Source organism: Topomyia yanbarensis, chromosome 1 (assembly GCF_030247195.1).
Source record: "Topomyia yanbarensis strain Yona2022 chromosome 1, ASM3024719v1, whole genome shotgun sequence".
Taxonomy (NCBI): domain Eukaryota; kingdom Metazoa; phylum Arthropoda; class Insecta; order Diptera; family Culicidae; genus Topomyia; species Topomyia yanbarensis.
Window position 1 is genome coordinate 175753766 of NC_080670.1, and position 20906 is coordinate 175774671.

At 39.3% G+C, this 20906-nt stretch overlaps 1 protein-coding gene across 1 annotated transcript in view; it reads left to right on the top strand.

Moving 5' to 3' along the window:
- Positions 1 to 37: 37 nt before the first annotated feature.
- Positions 38 to 20906, top strand: part of LOC131682135 (adenylate cyclase type 9) — a 102990-nt gene continuing 82121 nt past the window's right edge. The window contains exon 1 of the mRNA XM_058963379.1: positions 38 to 679. The gene's annotated coding sequence lies outside the window, so the exon portion shown is untranslated. The remainder of the gene's footprint in view (positions 680 to 20906) is intronic.

Here is a 20906-nt window from a genome sequence, read left to right on the forward strand (position 1 = left end):
ATCGCGAAGGAAGTGTCAAATCAAAACATTGAAAATTTTCACCAGAAACGGGTCGTCGCGGAACGAAGTCTGAACGTTTTGCGAATTTGCAAGTGGAAAAACTTTACTGTAAATGGTGTAGTCGGGTCGTTTTACGGGTACAATCGGATCATCGGGTGTGGAAGTGTCGCAAAAGTGGTAAAGTTCGTCCGGAAGTGGCTAGTTTAGACCGCCGATCGCGGTGGTGTCTAAGTGGTGGCCGAAAAAAAAGTAATCATTTGTTGCTCTGATATATTCAACGACGGAGGTGTTTTTTTCGACAAGTGCTTTTGTATAGTTTATTCGTCACAGCCACACGGGTAGCAGTAGGTGGTTTCGTGTTTTTTTTTGCATCGTGTTTAGGGTGTGAGTAGGCAGCAGTGTAGGGCTTTAGTACGACACAGAGATCTTCAAGGATCCCTCAAGGACTACTCGGATAGTGTGTAGAGAGGATACACAGCCTACTGCTGCAGCAGCAACAGCAGTGGGGGCTACGTTTCGTGGTGCTTGTAACTACTGGCAGGGCAAACGAGACTCAACTCCACCATCGCCTGGTCACGGGTGGTTAGTGAGTAATAGCAGAAACCGTGGTTACTGTCCGCGCTCGATGGGATAAAACAAGACGGAACGACAAACGACGACGGGAGGTGATAAACCGAAGGTGAGGACGGCGAGTATCATTTCTCGCAAATTGGCATCTTCCTCTGCGTTTATTAGTTGCAGTGGACAACGTTTGCTATCAGCCGACCGTCCACAGGGGCAGTACATTAAATTTTTATACCGGAAGACCCTAGATGGGGTTTAACGATGAATGAATGAAGGTAAAATTTTCCTGGGTAGATTTGCCCGATTGAAGTACAGAAGAGCATTTTTTTCATCAGAGCTACCGCCTACTTTTCTTATTTATGCTGTCAAATTTAAACTGGGGAACACAAGAACGAAGTTTTTCAGTTCTTTGTAACTTTTATATTTCGAAAAAAATGGGTTAGAAAAATATTTAATTTAAAGGCAATCCTTACACAAGCAACTCGCTTGGTAACTTACTAAAAGAAAATAGGTCAAAAGTGTACAACAATGTCCTACCAATCATTAAGAGGGTTGGTGACATTAAAAATTCAACATGGAAACTCAACTTGTTAGTAAATAAAATCCCTTCAATCATAGTAATAAGTAAACTAAAGACAGCAGATAAAGTTCAATTAAATCGTTTAAAAATCAGATGCTGACGCAAAAATATTTAAAAACATTGAAATTTAAAAATTTAAATGAAATTTTGCGAAGTTCGGTGGCTTGATCGCCACTCTGAAGACGGTGGTCCTTTTCATTCCGCTCATTTAGATTTAATTTTCTCATTTACTGAGGTCTTCTATCTCGACAATTTAACCATTCCAACACTGCAAGCGTTTATGAACAGGACAAATCTAGCTGTACAGTTTTTACCCCCGCAACCCTCGCAGCGCAGAATCCCTCACCTCACCATCCAACAGCCAATAACTTCTTCGCTCCAAGGAAGGTGCTATACTGTGTCATGTCTTTTTTTTCTTCTTCTCAATCAATTCATGTCTTACACGATATCGGCATCCGCCATCCGCGCAGCAAACTCCTTACTGGCTACCACCCCACACCCTCCCAACCCTTCGCGCGCCGTCCTCGATTTGTCACGGCTAATTTACAGGTGGTTGTAACGACTACTATTATTAGTCGAAAGGGAAACAGAACCTAGCTGTGCTCCACCACACCGCGCCCACGAGGATCGAGTCGAGTCGGTGGGGCTATATCGCAAGGCGGCGGAGACACTAGCTTTCGAATTCGATTTTCTGCTTTGCGCCTTTGCGCTGATGGCGGCTGCCGGATCACCCACCCCTTCGCGTCGTCAGATGTGCGATGCCATAAACCGCGCGCGGACCCTCACTCAAGAGCGCATGGGGACGACCGGTTGAATTAAATCGCTTTTGATATTATGTGTCGCGTATTTATCTTGTGCGCGCGAGAATTTCTGCTGCTTGGTGACTCTCGTGACAAGATTTATGATTAACTCGGTGTACTCTCGCGCCTGTCTGGTAGGTAGGTAGGTAGGTACTTACTTTTAAGTCAACTCGACACTGATTTCGCTTGTTACATCCCGCTCCGGCCACTAACCCGATGCCGCATAAACAATTCGTCGAGGGACACTCTGCGTTGTACGTATGTAGTAGGTACTGCGAACATTGAATATGCGAGTAATTGGATTAAAGTTGATAAGCGAGGACCGTCGGTAGAAGACAAAAGTTGATTGGCTGGGCCCGAAATGTGTCGTGTTCGTGTGTCCGAAAGTAGTCTTGACATACTTTGATTTATGCGCAGTGCTCTGATTTAGCGTCTGTCATCTCTCACTCGTAGGTGTTGTCCATCTGGGATTGTATGGATTCGATCGGTTGGAGGAAATGCAACGGTTGTTATCGATTCGAGATGGTTGGTTTGATGTATTGACTGATTGTTGGTGAAAATTAATTTCGTTTTTAATTGGTCGCTCCGTATTGTTGTCTGTCTAATAATAATTGCGTTTGATTGTGAATAGATTTTTAATTAGAGATAACAATCTACTCTAATCAAAATTGAACAAAGCTTTTTGGCAAGATTCTGGAATATGGTCAAAAAAAGAATCGGGTTATCTTTCTGACAAATGTGGTTTTGTAGCCTAATTATGTGAACTACATGCCAATCAATTCCAAAATTCCAATTTGTCGCTATTTCTCGCAAGAGATGAGCAAAACGGCGTTCCAACTCACAGTAACGTAGTTTCAGAAAGTATACATTAGAGTGACGGATCCCCAACGACCCACTCCTGAGTCGATTCCTAGTTCCTAGTAGATCAGATTATCAGTACAAATGAGAAGAGGAAAGATCGTTTTATTGTCAACATCTTAGTCGAAGACTTCTTTATCCAAAAGAAATTCTTTATCAATATCTCATTTTTTGATGTTTTGCGGCTTAGTCCGGTCTGATTTAACGCAGCCATGTCTCATTCAGCTTTGCATGGGGCCTTACAGCGCATAGTAATGGCGTTCTCTATTGGCGATTCTACGTTGAAACCGCTCGCAGATAGCGCTGGAAGGAAAGTGTTGCTGATTTTATTCTGTTCTGTCATAGTGCATATATTTTCTGTAAACATTGGTAAAAAATGACTTTTAAACACCAAATTACCGATCAATTTGTTGATAATTGTTTATGAAAATGAAGGAAAACCATCATTTTATAAGATGATGAGTAAACATCTTGCGAAAAGAGTGTAAAACATAGTGGTTTCTAACATTATTCGCAGAGCTATATGCGCGCTGTTTCGAAATGTAATTTGTTGAGCACCGTAGCCGCCGCAACAGCATTTCCCGTTCGTCCTAAGTTAAGCTAAACCTTCATGAGATGGTGTAAATTCATGAAACTCTCCAGATCAGGCGAGGAAAGAATATATCCGGCTAATAGGAAAGTGTCAGCTTTGTATCATGCACAGCCGACCCTTCTCTCCGATAGTCTTCACTGAATCTCCTACGTAGTTCAAAATATGAAGGAGTTCGACATTGGTACTGATTGGGTCTCCGTTTCGAGTTGGAACTTTATTTATGGAACGATTTTTTATAACTACAATAATACCCCGATTACATTTCGAAGAAACATATGAGTGAAATAGTTGCAAATGGCTGTAATTTCAGAATAATTGCAAATAAAACTAAATTTCTTACTCGTTTCATTCATATTTTGGCAGTGGTAAGCTTTTTCCGAGAGGATAATGAAGATTTTGTTGTAAGCTACGACTCACTTACGGCTGAAAAAAAGCAAACTGTATCACTTTGCCAGTTCATGAGCTGAATCATAGGTGTCGCATGACTAATTTTGGCTTTGCCGCAAATCGCCAATTCTGCGAAATGTGGAAGTAAAATGTTCTAAACGAAAAGACTCATAGTAGGCGAGATACATGTTATTGACCTTTAAAAAACAAACGGTGCCGAATTATTTCGCGAGGAAAACAAAAAAAAATTGCGTTGCATAAACCGGTTGAGGTTAGGTGTTTCGTGGGGCAAATAAACCAAACTCCTTTGGTTTGACTTTGCATCTGTGGTTGTAAATGAGCTGTCAGAAATCTTAATTGAATATAGATGTCAAATAAGGGCACCTCCAACCCTGATCCAAATTTAGATGAACATGTGAACAGGGCATAAGCGCAAATGAGTCTCTCTGTGTTTACTTACTCTTTCGATTATTATGGTATCATCACAAAACTTTCCAACATTGTTCCAATAAATATCGAAAGACTCTGATGTTGTCTAGCTCATTATACTAGGAGTTAAGGAGCAGCCTAAAAGACGGCCTATTTATTTAGGGAGGAGAAAGTAAATAAAGTGGGACGCTTACTTGGACTAATGCCCTTTTCACGTGTTTGTCTAGGAATGTGGAATGAATCTAAATATTTGGAACAATTTTAGATCTTCTCAAACCCACCGCACAAATCAAAATTCTATTTTATACCAGCTTCAGATCCGAATTTTTCGATTGTTCCAAAATTTGCATAATTGAGATCAGAAGTTGAATCTGATTCAAATCAATTCAGACTGATGTTGACAGCATTTTTCAATCTGTAGACATAAATTGAAAGATGTCTGTTTCCGCACAAACGAGATAATTCGATCGTGAACCGACAAATGTGCCTAAATAACATGTGCACAAACGGAGATTTGATTAACAACTTAAAGAGAAGCAAAAATACTTCATAATAAATATAAAAACTCATTTATAAATGATTCACACTTCATAAAATTCAATAAAATATAAAACGGCGGATTCGACTTTCAACTGTAAACAAACCACCAGGCGGGTTACGCCTCTGCATTTTCAAGGTAGTGTATACGGGCGAATTTGAGAGTCATCAAAACAAGAGGGCGACTCGTAAATGGGCTAATCAACATTTCATAACAATACTCGGCGAAATATATATTTTTTCAATTTTATCAACGAAAACGTTATTATATAAAATATTTTAGCTATGCTTCCGAAAACTAGTATTTTTTTTGAAGAGTTTCAATACATTTGAAAGCGCAGTATGAAAAAATGTTAAGATACGATTTAATTTTCTGAAACGAATTTTCAAAGCTATTTTTCTCGATTCGATATCATTGCGACTTCGGCTCTTTGGTCGGTTCATGATCGAATTATGCATTGCCAGCGATGTGTAAAGCGGACCCTACATGAGACCAGAATATTATCGAAATAAAGGGAAAAATTCGCGAAAAAAATGATTTTTGCTCGATAAACCTTAAAATCGGAAACTTGAAAATTACATCCGCACGAAGCTGCGCTACTGATTATCAATGTTTGCCTAAGGGGTTACATACCTTTTTGTGCGAAAAATGTCAAGAAAGTTTGAATTTACGTAACGGCATAGAGCAATGATTTCATTACATCAAACATATAATATTTTGGTAGTACATTTTTCAGTGAAATAAACAAGCATAAGTTTATTAAAATATGTTGATAATTGGAGGAGTTATGGTTTTTTCTCTGGAACCCCTTTTTATTTAAGAGGTTTGCGGTAATCACGATTGAAGACCAATAGATCAACCAAAATCCCAAAACCCAAAAAATTCTATTAGTATACGAGTATTCCTTGTACCTTAACGATTAGTTGAATAATTAATAATTTGTTCCTACATTCCGGAACGTTTTTTCTAACAAATCCCTGTGTTAAGCTCTAAAACTTGTATTAAAAAATTCTCATCTATAAAACTAAAATTTATGCATAAAAAAGGAATCGCTAAGGTACGAGAAAAGTTAATTACAATCAATTGAAAGAAAATTTAAGAAAACCGGTTAAGTGTTTTTTCGGTAATCGTGAGTACAGAAAAACCATTTTTGGAAAACAACATTTCGAGATCATCGACGGCGCTGATGGTTCAGTGGTAAGCATGACCGCCAATCATTCCAATTTGCATGGGTTCAATTTTAGCCGAGGTCGTTGAGATTTTTCTGAGGTGAAAAAATCTGTGATCACGTCTTCCTTCGGAAGGGAAGTAAAGCCGTTGGTCCCCGGTCTATGAGTTTGGTGGATCGATATCTCTAGTCCAGATAGTGAAGTCATCTCTCTGGCGTCGGTAAAGAAGAAGTAGAATCCCAACTTCTATACTCTTACTAACAAAACTATCCTCCTCCTGTGATACTTGTGGAGTGCGCAGTAGTATATACGGCCTCTAGGAAAAGCAAGTATCGGACTAACCATTCCTTCCTTTTCCTTCCGCGATCTACGTTCGGGTCTGGCCGGCGCCGGTATTGATCAATACTTTAGGATTACCAGGAGTTGCACATTGAAAGATGTTTCGCTACTCCCAAGCATAATTATCTACTTATTCTCTGTGCAACTTCAGCTAATCCAGATCGATAACGAAGTAGCAGCCAGGGGTGGTCGCACAAGCTCAAGTTTCGGATCTCAAAACTTAAGGTCTGATGAATGAGTCGAATTTATTTCGTCAATTTGTATTGCTTCTTCTTCCGATTCTACACTTGCTAGCATATGATCAACGTAGGACTTACAGACGATCACGTCTACTGCGTCAGGAGGTGTATCGACGAACCGCTGTGCATTTATGTTCTTCACAAACTATGCGAACTCTAGAGAAAATTTTCAATAGGACGTAAGTAACAATGAGAGATTCTCTTTGAGGTCTTTCTCTTCTGTTCATTACTCGGCCATTTCAACATTTACTACTCTACTCTTTGCATAATATTGTAGTAAAAACCGTCGGCTTTCAATATGTGCTGAAAAATTAGTACAAAGTGTTGTAATGACGTCGTAAGAAACGAAAGAGAAAGTAAACAAAGAGAGGCTCTCAATGTTACTTACGTCGTATTGAAAATTTTCTCTAGAACTATTCGTTGGGACGAAACAATTACAAACACGTTGGAATCCAAGCTGGTTCCATCATTCCAGAGAAATCTCAGACAAAGCTGGGCTTCCCGGAGTTTAGGGAGATGCCGAGTTCATGCGTTTAGTAACATTTCGAAACGTTTTATTTCACTTGAGAATAATATTTAGGTTGGCTATGATATTCTCATGCTATCAAAGGAAAAATAGTCTTTCATCATTGCATGTAGACCGGTCATCTCTTGCGTTGCAAGTACAAACGTGGAAGTTGAATCTAGGTGGAACTGGAGAGTAGCGAAGAAATAAAATTGTCGCAGATCATCGAAATGGTGAATGTGGTACAAAATGGAGTTTTTCGGAAAACTAGCACAACTATGGATACTAACAAAGAAAATAAAATTGAAAAGAGAATGCAAACAAATACCAGGGTGGCGATTCCTGAAAAAAACCTGGAAAATCAGGGAATTTCAGGGAATTCTATTTGACCTGGAAAAACCTGGAATTTTCAGGGAATTTGCATTCAAATCAGGGAGAAATTTCGACCTGGTGTTAATATTTTTTTTATAAATGCGACTGGAAAGTATTGGCTCAAATATTCAGTTGAACGCACTTACTCCCCTCAACACATTTTATACTAGGGAGAATAACAATATTTGATCCATCTCATAATTACAACTTCTCACTCTGGTTGTATGGGTCATCCCCCGTCAGATTTACAACCAAAATTTGAATTCCTTCGAAATTTTTTTCTTGCATTCTTTAGCTAAAAATAATTGACATGTATTTTTTGTTTTGGCTGAATATGATACTTTTTTCAAGTTATTAGATTTTTAACTTTTGAAGTTTATAAAATCGAACATTTTTCAATCACTGATAACTCGGAAAATATTTGATACAAGGAAAAAATATTATTTACAAAAAGCTGTTTTTGCATGAGCTTACCGAAAAAAAACATAAAAAAATATTTTTTGTTATAGGGTGATGAGCCTATTTTGGCACCATTATGGAGAGGGTCGCACTATTTTTTGAATAACTTAAAAAGAAGCCATATTACCTATAACCTTTTTCAGAATAAAGTATCAGTGTACTGTTTCTTAAACATCTGTATAATGCTTATTTGGCAGAATTGTCTCAATTTTCAGCATAAATGAAAATAAATGTTCTATTCTGTGCATCTATTCCCACCTGAACGTTCCAATTATCGCCTCATGGGTGTGCCGATTTCCACCTCATCGAAAAACAATCTAGTTGAAACGCAATGCCTCATATTCCATTTGCGTCGATTCTAACTAGCTATCCAGATCATGGACGCCAACGCGTGATTTGTAAAACGAATTATTCTGCTTTTTTCAGCCGATCAAAACAAACGTAAACATTACGCACACGAAAGAAACTCATCAGCTGTTAATAGAAGAGCGCCCAGAACTGCGCATGCAGGAAATAACCATGCGAAAGTTAACAACTGGAATATAAAGTTCACATCACACATTACTTCCTCCCGATCCAAATTGTATGTGCAGATGAAAATAAAATATCTGCGATCAACAATTAGTTGAATAACTTGAAATAATTGATTACTTATACCTGAAATTGCATAACATTATGTTTTCAAGTTCATGTTTTGGTTTGGCCGCACTGGTGATTCTTTTCTGTATGATGGATGCAAAAAGTTGGGTTTGATTGTAGTAGTGTATCAGCAAAACATGCCAATAATAGGAACCCCCGTATTTAGTTTTATCCTATTATAACACTAGGCCTATTCTAGTGTTTGACGAGTTGCGTCCTGTTTCGGTTCACTACGCGAGTGAGGCGGATCAGCAGATATTTCAATAAGGTGATTTTGTTTTAATTAAAAGTTGGATTTAGTGGATAGTTCTGAATACGTATGTGCACAACAAATAAAGAATATAACTTGAGCTTTTTTTGCACACCTGTTTTAGCCAAATCGATATTGTCATTATCTCATATGCTTGGTTCGAAACCAAGGGGTACGAAATAGGGTCACAATAGGCTCTACTGCCATAATAGGCACATCACCCTATAACTTATGAAATCTGCAATTATTATAAACAAATTGATTTTTTTAAAAGTTGGGCCGATTTTAAATATTAAGAATCATGTTTAATTTTTTTTGTGAAAAAATCTGGAGTGGATATCAGAATACTATGCGAGATATTACAGTATAAACTGAAAAGCCAATTTTACACTAAACGACCTATGACAGACCTGTTATAATTGTATTATCTCGTGAAGTACTTAGAGATCCATTCCCAAATTTCTACCGAATCTAAATGATTTTAAAAAATAATAAAATGTTTTTGGCTCAACTTAAAAAAAATTTGCTTCCATACATTGCAAAAAAAAATTCAAATTTCGGTGAGCTCATGCGAAAACGCAACTTTTATTAGGGTGATGAGCCCATTATCGCTATGTTTCTATTATCACGCTACCCATTTGAAGCCGTTGGTTAGAGCAGTGTCTGCCATCTTTGTTTAACGCATTGAATCAAATGGTAGCGCAACAATAGGGGCACTCGGTTCGTGTTTTCGTTGCGCTCAAACACGAGAATTTCACTGTTTTCAGCGTATGTATGTTATTATCTTGGTACTTAACAACGAAGCAAAGCTGTTGATGCCAATTTGTACGCAATCCATTGTTTGTAGGCCGAGTAATTAATGAATCAGTGCGGCGCCCTCCTTAGTATGGTGAAAATAGGCACTTCACCCTATTTAATATTTTTTCTACAAATTGAATAGTTTCTGAGTAGAAGGTTCTTTGATTCCAGCGGATACTGAGTAGGTGTGATTGCCTACGGGTCCGCTTCCCTTCTTTTTGACCGTTCATACAGTGGTATGCTGAATACAGAATACAGAAAACGGGTCTTCGATGTATTTAATATGGATGCCAAATGGATTTATCGGAGGCCTTGTTGTGATTCTTCTGACTCTGTAAGGTAAATACATATAAGTACGCTTGGTGTGCACAGGCCGTTTACTTTGACACAGCTCAATGCATTAGCTTGGCTGAACTGATTTTTTATGTAAATTGTAGACGAAAAAGATGGGTCAATAATGTTAGAGATACAGAGTGGTAGAGTAATTATGCCTAGTAAATAGAACATATTGTTGATCATCTGAAATAAGTCTTCATGACCGTATAACAGTATATCGCATTGTAGCTGATCTCTTGTTTTGCGGCAGCTTATTTTTTGCTTATATAGCCAATTTTGGGGTTTGTAATCAACTAATTCTCAACGGCGTAAACTTGTTTTATTCAAGTTCTTTCATGTACTAGCCATCGAGTTAATTCTAAGCGCAACTCAATTCCACTCGTGTTCAGTGCTAGTTCATAGCGGCATTAGGTAACGCACAACTTTCATACTTCTTATTCGCGCACGTTGGCTGCCCCTATTTTTTGTCCGCAGCTGAAGTCATTTTTCTGCTACGCTCACTGGCTAAGTATAAAACAGACAGAATTATTAAGAAACTAAATAAAGTTGTGAAGACCGCTCCGGGGTCAAATTATCAGATAGTCCCATGACGATTGTTAACAATCTCTGTGACAAATCCAAGATTTTTGACATCCATATTGCTAGGATTCTTTGAAATTTACAAATAATATTTCAATGCTGGGACACCTCCAGAACCGGGTGTCCGGAAACAAGATCTCATACGATTCCTTATAGCAGGTTTACAAAAGTAGATGACTTCCTGATTCCAAACCTATTTATAGATGGTTTGAATAAGTTTAATATTACAATGGTAATGACCATTACCCTGTCAGTCTGCTATGCGGTAGAAACAACTTAAACGTTCCCCTCAGGCCCACTTACTACATCTTCAGTTTTATCTCACTAAAATTTATGCCTAGTGATGTACTATGATGTCACCAAGTTCCAGGTTCTAGTTATGGAAAGCACATTGTAATTTTAATTGAAATCTGGAAAGGTACTCGCGTACTATGTCGTTACCTAACGGTTAAAAACTCAACTCCGCTTAACAATTCAACGTTTTCAATATGGGTTTCCGTATATAATAGAACTGTATGAAGATGACTTCCGCAAGCTCCAGTTTCAATATCACCTTCCGCTAACAGACGGGCGGATACGACAATATTTAAAATCAACAAATAGTGTATTTAACCGAAGTTTGCCTCCCTTTTGCTGCGAAGCTTCACTCATCTCACAACAATCAGACAAACGATCATCGCAAAAATAAAATCAGCAGTATATTATCACTCACGTTAGATCCCGGCGACTGTTACTTGTCGATTGCTTTACTTTCTTATAGCACTAGCTTGAGCAGAGATAGAATGTACACTGGTGTCCTTTTTGTGTGCTGCTATTGCCAGATTGCATTAAAAATCGCTTTATTTATATATTTGTTTGTATTTTCACTGCCGTTCAACGCATAATTGTCTTATATATAGAGGGAATCTCATAGAACATGGAACGAATACGATCTTAACGGCAGTTTAGAGGGTACTTAATTTCTGAAATGACGAATTGTTGGGAAAAATCAAAAGCAGACAAATGAGAGACTAAAAAGCTGTTTGTCTCAAATCACAAATTAACTTACCAAGAACCGGTTACTATAATTTGTTCGCAAGCCTGTCTGTTTTTTCTTGTGATTATTCGACATTTTCTTGAATTATGCCCCTATTTTAAAATTGTGAAAAAGTGCTGGATGATTTTGTATCAACACCGCAATCATTATTAACCCTCCGGAAGTCGCGCGAATGGCCCACTGAACGAGCAGCCGCTGGTGCGCTCAGACGATTTCGCTAGATTTTCAGAGCAGCGTGTACTCAGTGCACTAGCGCGACTTCCGGGAAGTTAAAAAGAAGAATCCAAATCTAACCAGAATATAAAAAGCGGATTATTACTGCACAGAAGTGGTTACAACCGTTTCTGTAAACAATCTTCTTAGTAGATATTCTGGGATACCTTCCTGTTGGTATGAAGTTTTTACTGGTTCACCCACTGTTGCAGAAGACCTGCTTAACCAATTATTTCTTGAGAAACTTAGACTTCTCTATCGTTCAAAATTACTTTAATACTTCATTTCGTTTCATGCCATGAAGCTTGGTTGAAGTCTTCTACGTCCATGTTTTGTAATCCATTGCCACACAGGAAAAATTGGTAAATATCATCGTTACAATTTTCGAAGAAGTGTTAAGCCCTCATATTCAGCCTATCACTATAATTCGGAATAATCAATACCTTCAATGACTTCGTTCCTTAATGATGCTTCGAATTATGCACAAACACATTTGACGTTTTTATTTTATTATTAGGCCATTACAAATATTTTTTAAAAATTATGTCACCCCCCCCCCCTTCAAAATCGCTGAAAAAAATCAGGGGGCAAATAAATTTTAAAATAACCAAAATTCAAAAAATTGTCACGTTTTATAGAACCACAATAGCTTCCATAGAGTTTTGCTTTTCGTAACTGAATTATGGTAGTTTTAGAAATTACCATCCCATGATAATTTTTATTTTGACCATTCTCGGGTAAATGTGAAGTTTAAATGAGATCATCGATCCAGTCCAACATCAAATGAAACGTTTGCTGGTCGCGGAAATAAGAACCCATCTGTGTATTATCAAACAAACATCTCATGGAAAGGCTAATACAAACATCTCATGGAAAGGCTAATACAGACCGATTCCATTTTAAACGCAACAGTCGATAGAGACATAATCGATCGTTGCATTCGAAAATAATGTCGATAAGGAAACAATCTGAATTCAAATCAGACTCCTGGAGATTTATATGTGGTTCAATATTCAATATACATGAGCTTTACCGAAAGGTTTTTGACATTTAAAGATTTCATATGGGATCGTAGTATTCATACCGTATTTCCGAAGCCATATGTGCGATTCTTATGAACTTGATCAGATCAAAATCTGCTACCAAACCTTCCATTTAACGCTAAGCTTATGAAAATCGAATAAGCCGTTTTCCAAGAAGCCAAAGAGACACTAATTCTGAAATATTCCAAGAACCAGAAACATGCGAAATTTTCGAGATAGACGCTGGAATCAAAAGAACTTTGTCTGGCCATCAGCGATCAAGAATGTTCTAGCAAAGCTAAATATAGATCTTGCAAATAATGGTATTATCGGCACTTACCGCAGGAAGAACCGGGAATCCATTATCGATGTCAATTTTTGTAGCCTTGGAGTAACCGGAAAGATGGACTGAAAAATGTGCGAGGATATATCTACAGCGACCACCAAGCGATTTGGTACAGCATTGATAACAGGACTATGAACTACACATGAATATGAATATGTAGGAGATATATAAACGAGTGAAGATGGAAAACAGCGATTTTTCACAGGTACGTGTCCGTCGAAGAACTTGAATTTGAGGGTATGCTCTTCAACCTAACTGCGAACGAGTTCACGGCATTACTAACAAAGGCGTGTAATGCGACCATACCAAGGGATGGGAAACTGAGAAACGGTCGCCGGGTGCAATACGACGATTATCGATCTACGTATAAGTTGCCTCCGAGCTTGGAGAAGAAGTCGGAGATTACTTCGGTTTCTCATCTCGCTCAGTTCAGAAGCTAGAAATCGCTCCGCTACAATAGCAGGGCAAGTAATCAAATTTACCCGCGCGACGCTTGGCAAAAATTGATTCCTTCTGCATAGTGTGTGATACGTGAACAAACAATGAGTGACAATGCCAAGCAAAAGTATATCACGATGCGGGCAAACTGTGTTGCTGTTGACTACACGAAATATCCGGTAATACCATCAATTCATGAAGGGGAGCAAATGTTGAAGGTGAACTTGAAGTTCAACGTAGCTTGCGGTACTTTATGCGGTGCAATTCCACCATTTACGTCATGCGGTACTGAATATGTTAAAAAATATTAGTCAAGCAGAATCATTCGCTTCCCAGAACAACATGAAACACGTCATCGAATGTAATGACATTTTATACAGTATCCCAACGTATATAGATGTTGACATGACCTGGCACCACGTACTAGTTCCTTCACTATCAAACAAATCCTGTCAAAATACGGAGAGGTTAATAGTGTTAAGGAAGATAGTTGGAGGAACTTCTTCCCAAGACTCCGCAACGGCGTTCGTGTGGTGAGAATGCCTATTCCCTCTTACTTGACTTTCACATGCAAATCACCTCATGGTGTTGAATATTCTCAACGAGCACTAATCACGCACCCAGGACAGATTCCTACCTGTCAATATTGTGATCATCCGCTACACCACGGGAAACCTTGCGCAGAGACTGCTAAAGAAATTCCACCTGGTACGACCAAAGCCGGTATACAATCGTCATATGATAAACCACAACCAGTTGGTAATCCAACGACTACAGACCGGACATTCACAAACACCAGCTCAACAACGATCGGCCCCAGTACCACCAAAACAACTGCCATTACCAACATCGAAGTAACAACAATTACAGCAAATGTTTCCAAACCAACAACCAACACCACCAATAAGGAATCTAATACCGATGAAGAAGGTTTGACAATAGCGACCCAAACCCGATCAGAATGAAATAACAGGATTATAACAGAACACAATTGTTGTAACCTATTGTGTTATAAATTAGGTCTCGTTAGTAGTTAAAATAACAGAAATTTATAACAAGTAGCAATGCGAGATATAGTTTTGAAATATTTCTGTTATGTGTTTCTGATCGGGTAAGCACAAACAACAAATAAGAACATCCGACGATGAGCAAGATGAATGCAGTACCGATGATGACATGGACGTAAACGAAAACGCGAGAGACGACGGACCAAATGACCCCCAAGGTGCGCTCCACGGCTCAGTTGTGCTAACGCATTGAGCCGTGTCAAATATATTTAAAATTAAAAAGAAGTCAGAAAGCTCGAGGGAAGCGAGCTGCAAGAACCGCTCTCAACAAAGCAGTCAAGCTGAACAAGAAAGCCTTGCCACAAAGCCAACGCGAATTTCTTTAGGAGTGACCTACAAAGTTGGCATAACAAAGATAAAAGGCTCAGCTGCACCACCTGAAAGGTGCCCGGAAAAGATGGAGGTCACCATTGAAAGGTTTTCCCCACAACATGAATCTATTTTCGCCGTACAGTGAGGAAGATGATCACAAAGATGAAGATCGATTTACCAACAAACAGCTTATCGCGATGACGAAAGCCATAAAAGTGAAGCGATACATGAGAGCCCGGATATGTTCAAAATGATCCGACAATTGGAAGCGACAAAAGCTGATGTTGCTTCCGATGCTGGGACAACATGGAAATCTTTCAGCGAAGTCAATATATCCTATGGTAATGTTAGAGAGAAGGAGTAATCCTGAACAAGCTAACGAAGTACGCGGACCGTGAGAACGGCATCTCATGTAATTCGGCTTCCTTATAGGCAGGTCTACAGTGAAATCCATCCAAACGGTTGTGGGAGCTGTGGAGACAGCAGAGATAAGGATATCGCTTTTGCGTGGTGGTTCCCTTAGGCGTGAAGAATGCTTCAATAGTACTAGCTGGGAAGCAATCGCCCATTCGCTGTACAGCATGAGTAACTCTGCAGGATATTACAGAGCTACTTTCAGTACCGAACACTGACTACGAGACAGACAAGGGGGAATCACAACTACAACTGACGTTCCTCAACTCGACGCTGTGGAACGCAGTGTACGATGGAGTATTGAAGCTGAACCTTCCCAGAGATGTAACGATTTTCGGCTTCACGGATGATGTGGTGTTCCAAGTAATCGGACAATCGCTAGAAGAGGAGACACTCGACACGGAGACGATTGCCCATCATAAAACAGAGTTGGTGATGACTAGCAGCCGAAAGACAGCGCGGTCGGAAAATATATCATCGACTTGAACCTTTAAAGTCACGACGATTATGTTAAGGGGAAGACTGTGAGAGCAACCACAGCTTTGCTTGAGGCGCCAGTGTACTGGGCACCACGAACCAGCGGAAATCGCTGGACCGAATCATGTGAGCAGACTAGTTTCACCGTCAGGGACAAGATCGAGTAGGTCGAGTGAAGCATCAGCGGTGGGTCGTCGAGTTTTCAACGAACCGGAAGCAGCGAACCAGAAGCTACGCTCCATCCGGTATCGCCGAACCGTCCTCGCCAAGTACTGGTTGGCCCTTTGAGTAGGATTTATGGACTATGCGAGTAGATTGCAACAAAACTGGGAGCTAAATGACTCGCGCAACAGGCATCGGTATCGGGAGAACGTCCGACTAGGAATTCAGATGTCTCGCGAAAACAGGAACTAAATGGTTCACAGAAACGGGAGCCAAATGGCTAACGGAAGTTCATCACTGCGATTAGCCGGATATGTGTTCGGAGCTAAACCGCTCTAATGTATCATTTTGTCTTAAGACTGAATCAGCCTCCCCACGATATAACGCTTCGATGCAGTCTCGTGGAACAAAAGGAAGGAAGAAAAGTGAGGACTGTTAGTAGTGGTTAGGCACAAAAGAGAGTCCCACCTAGGGCCAATGCAGTTTTGAAGCTATTTAACCATACTATAAAACATACAGACATTTTCAGATATCGACGAACTGAATCTAGTGGTATACGACACTCGACACTCCGGGTGTAGCTTAAAAAGTCGAGTTTCAGAGTGATTGCACAGTCTTCCTTATATGAAAAAGGCAAAAAATGAACTGATGATTGCTATACATTTCATAAATCCGTACAACTATCAAATGAATTTCCCTGATGTGGCTACCTACTGCGCAACAAGATGGAGAAAAATGCGAAGATTTCGAAGATGTACACGGAACCTAGTCGAATTACTATCATGTACCAAACAAACAAATCTACAAGTATTCAAGAACAAGCAATAAACCAAAGCTGATGTTTCCACTAGAGTTCGAAAAAGTATAGTATGCACAGGATGTACGTTCACCAGGCTACTGTATACGAAATACGCAATAGAAAAAAATATCAGAGAAAACCATATCTGAGATGAATAATTCCATTGACGCACACTTGACCTTTGGATTCATTCCAGAATGTTTTCCAAAAGTCCATAAGTGAAATGTTGCAATCCTGTTTCTGTACATTGTTATCAAGCAGGTTCACCTTTGACCGATTTTCATGCCTTGTGTGTACAATCGGTCCATGTGCCGCCACAACGGAACGAAAACTATTCAAGCAACCAAAAGTTAATACCTTAAAGTACTCTTAAATGTTTACATTAAGTTCTTAGAGAACTTTCAAGCTTTTATTGGGAATTTAAAAATTGCACTGTTCGGAAAATTATTTAAAACGAAAACTTTAGCATCCCTTTCCCATGTGAACTTTTGATTGATTCAGTAATGTTTGCTTGAATTTTTCTAGTAAAACAAATAGCTCAACCCCGCTATACGAAATCACCCTGTGGAAACGTCCACGAGAACAATCGAAAGAAAATGTAAAAAGAAAAAAAATTATGTTTATTAAAATAAATATTTATTTTTTGTTTGCCCCCCCCCTTCAGAAAAAAAATTGTACTTGGACATAATTTTTAAAAAAGATTTGTAATGGCCTTATTTTATTAGTGTACGAACAGAATGTTTATCTCACTATCGAATCCATTTGGTCGTTTCTTAAGATTGTATTTTGCATTTCTTTTATATGTAGCTGATGGCAATCGAGAATTAGACGTTTTGGAAACAGTGTGAACAGAGCTTGCCGATTAGCCAAGCTTTTTAGAACTATTCAAATATCCAATATCTTTTGATTTCCGTTTGGACCGCACATATTATTTCTAATACGCATTTCTTTCGACTCATTTGTGAAAGCGCCTTTAACATGTCAACGAATTATGTATTTTTAGATAAAAAAGTCATACGTCCATATTTCTGAAAAATATTTCATTTTTGATTGATTGTATCAAGAGATCTATGTGTTTTTGGGTTTCCATACTTTGTCGCGAACAAACTTTACATTGCAAATTGACGTAAGAATGGGTTACGACCACCTTCAAGGGTATTTGGAATATGAGAGAGTATGTTAAAACGGTACCTACTTAACGGAAGATCCCGGACTCATCACCATTTCCACTCAGACTAAAATACATAACACTATGAGGAAATTCATCCCTAAAAGTCAATCCGCCATTTTTTTCCAGAACACTAGCTCGTCCTTTTATACATGTTCCCATACACTCATTTGCTTGTCGGTCATCCATCGGGCCTGGAAACAATTTTTCACTAGTGGTCTATCCTCAGCTTACTTGTGCATATGCCAGGCACGGCCTTATCGCAAATACGATCACAGCCCCAACCAAAACTATATTTAAAATAATCGTTATATTAGGCGAAGCATTGTTTTCGAGTGTTATGTCTGTTGGTCTGTGATTTCCAGAAGCACCACGATGAGTTTGCAATGCATTGATCCAAGATTCGTCACAATCAGGCCTTGTGATCTAGAAAAAATGTATTTATTTAAATTTTTAGAGGATGAAACTTGTTAAGATTTGGAAATATTTAAATTACATGGCAGTTGCAAGACCAAAAGTAGTTTATTTGAAATGGAAGATACAAAATGTTTAAAACTAACTAAAATGCACTACAGGTTGTAAGCTCAAACGATATACATTGAAAAATGTGAACTTAATTTGATTTATTTGAGCACTCTGGAAAAATATTAAAAAGGTCTGGAAAAACCTGGAAAATCAGGGAATTTCATTTTCAGAAATGCGTCGACACCCTGAATACCGACCAAGACTAGCAAAAGGTCAACTATCAGTATGAGCATGGCGATCAAGGAACGCTTAGAGTCATGGTTGAGCTGATCGAAACGCAGAACGGAAATCTGAAAATCAACAAATTATCCTTATAGCCCGTGCACTGCGGAGGATGGTATTGTACAAGACTCACGCTACGGAAATGGTGCAGATTGGGCGAAATAATCTCATGGTATATTTCAATAATTACCAGATCGCGAGTAGACTTACGACAGACGCAGAACTGAAGGCGAAAATTTGTCGAGCGTACATCCCACGACACTTGGTGTCCGTCACTGGTTTAATCGCGGGTGTTCCACTCGATATTACAGAGGAGGTAATCTTGGAAGAGATAGAGTGCGAATACCCAATGATGACAATCTACCATCTGAATCGACACGTAAACGGCAAAAAGGAACCAACCATGTGAGAGAGCGTAACCTTTAGAGCACCGAAACTTCCTGAGCAAGACAGATTTTTCGTTCTATAGGAAAACAGTGCTGTGCCAGAATTGTCTTCGATGCAACCATCTGACAGAAAACTACATAAGCAAGCGGAGATGTAATAATTGCTCAAAGACGCACGACGAGGAAGAAGACTACGGACGTCACCTGTCCCGAATGCACTAAACAAAACAACGTATAAGCGATTATGGCATGTATGAACCTCACGGAAATTGAAGCCGTAGAACAATTCCCCATCCAAACACGAAATGACTACGAAGCAATAATAGAGGGCGCACAGGAACCAACACCTGCCGAATCCTTCGCAACCATGGCTGCAGGGAAATGCCAGATACGCCCGCCACCGCCAAACAGGCATTATTGCAGAACAAGTGGTTTTAATGCAGAAAAAGAAGAAGAAAACAGATGGACGCAACCAAAGAAATGGCAGTTTAAGGTCTCAGAGACGGAAAAACGGAAAAGTTATCTATGACAGACAGCGAAACAACAAGAAAACGACGACGGACCCATCAACGGACATGGCAGGCACATCAAACCAGGAAGACCCACCCGCCCAGCGTAAACACAGCGAATTAGTCGACCCTTTGATATCTAGCTCTTTGGCCAGGGCTTGATCTATCAAGCCTATGACGATTTTTGATACCCCGTAAAACTTGCCAAGTTCCTAAATTAATGTCACACCTATTTCGAATTTTGGATCGATTTTTACAAACTCGATTTGAAATGAATGATGTAATACTTCCATTAATTTGAAATTTATCCAGATCTGACTATTGGTTGCGGCGTTATAGGTTGGATTCCTCACAGGAATTTCCCATATAAACCGTTTGAATCGTAATAACTCAGAGGTTCAAAATCTATTGAAATGGACATCAAATTACTTCGATTCGCAGATCTAGATCAGTGATGACCAATCAAAGATTCTTTGAAGTTATTGCCCACTATCGAGAATTCCGGAAGTCCCGGGTCTCAGGCATATGTATTTCCGAATTAAAATCAAATCGGTTAATCGGTGATGACTGGACCGCTTTTCTCAAACCTAGTATCAAATGTGAAATAAAAAATGCTATTAGTTGCACCTCCCATCAATCCTCATCTCCCCCTTTCGAGGTCTCGTTGGTCACATTGACTACCATAAAAGGTTCTGGCAGTCCCAGGAAGAGTGATCATCTTTCAAAATCACCTAACTCACAAGTTTTTCGGAGATAGTTGGGTCGATTTTCACAAGGTTAGTCTCAAATAAAAGGGATTTTATCCTTATTGGCAGCCATACAATTTCGTACGGATCGGTTATATGGTTCCAGAATTATAGACTGAATCGCCTGGTCACATATGAAATTCCCATATAAGCCGGAACAAAAAAATTGCTTTCAACGGGGGGTCACGACATGAAATTTCAAAAATCGCCATTGCATAACCTTTCTATATCAGAAAGGCAAATTGGTCATACCCGTGTTACCGACACACACATACGGTATAACGATACCACATTAAATCGAATCGAACGCTCCGTGGACCCCTTTGAAATCGCCTAGGGTCATCGCGGACCACTTCGAAATTACCCTGGACGGTTGCGGACCCCCACGGCTTAACATCGATTTATATGCTGTCAATATATTATTTTCAGTCTGATACGATAAAAAAAACTTGAAGTTTCAATATCCGTCCGGAAAAGATTTTCCTCTTCGCGGACCCCCAGCAACGACTTCACGGCCCCCTAGGGGTCCGCGGAACCCAGGTTGAGAATCGCTGGTATGAAAGACTCAGCTCTCCGGGCCTCCGTTAAAAAAGTCGATTTTCAGAGTGATTGCATAGCTTTTCTATAGGAG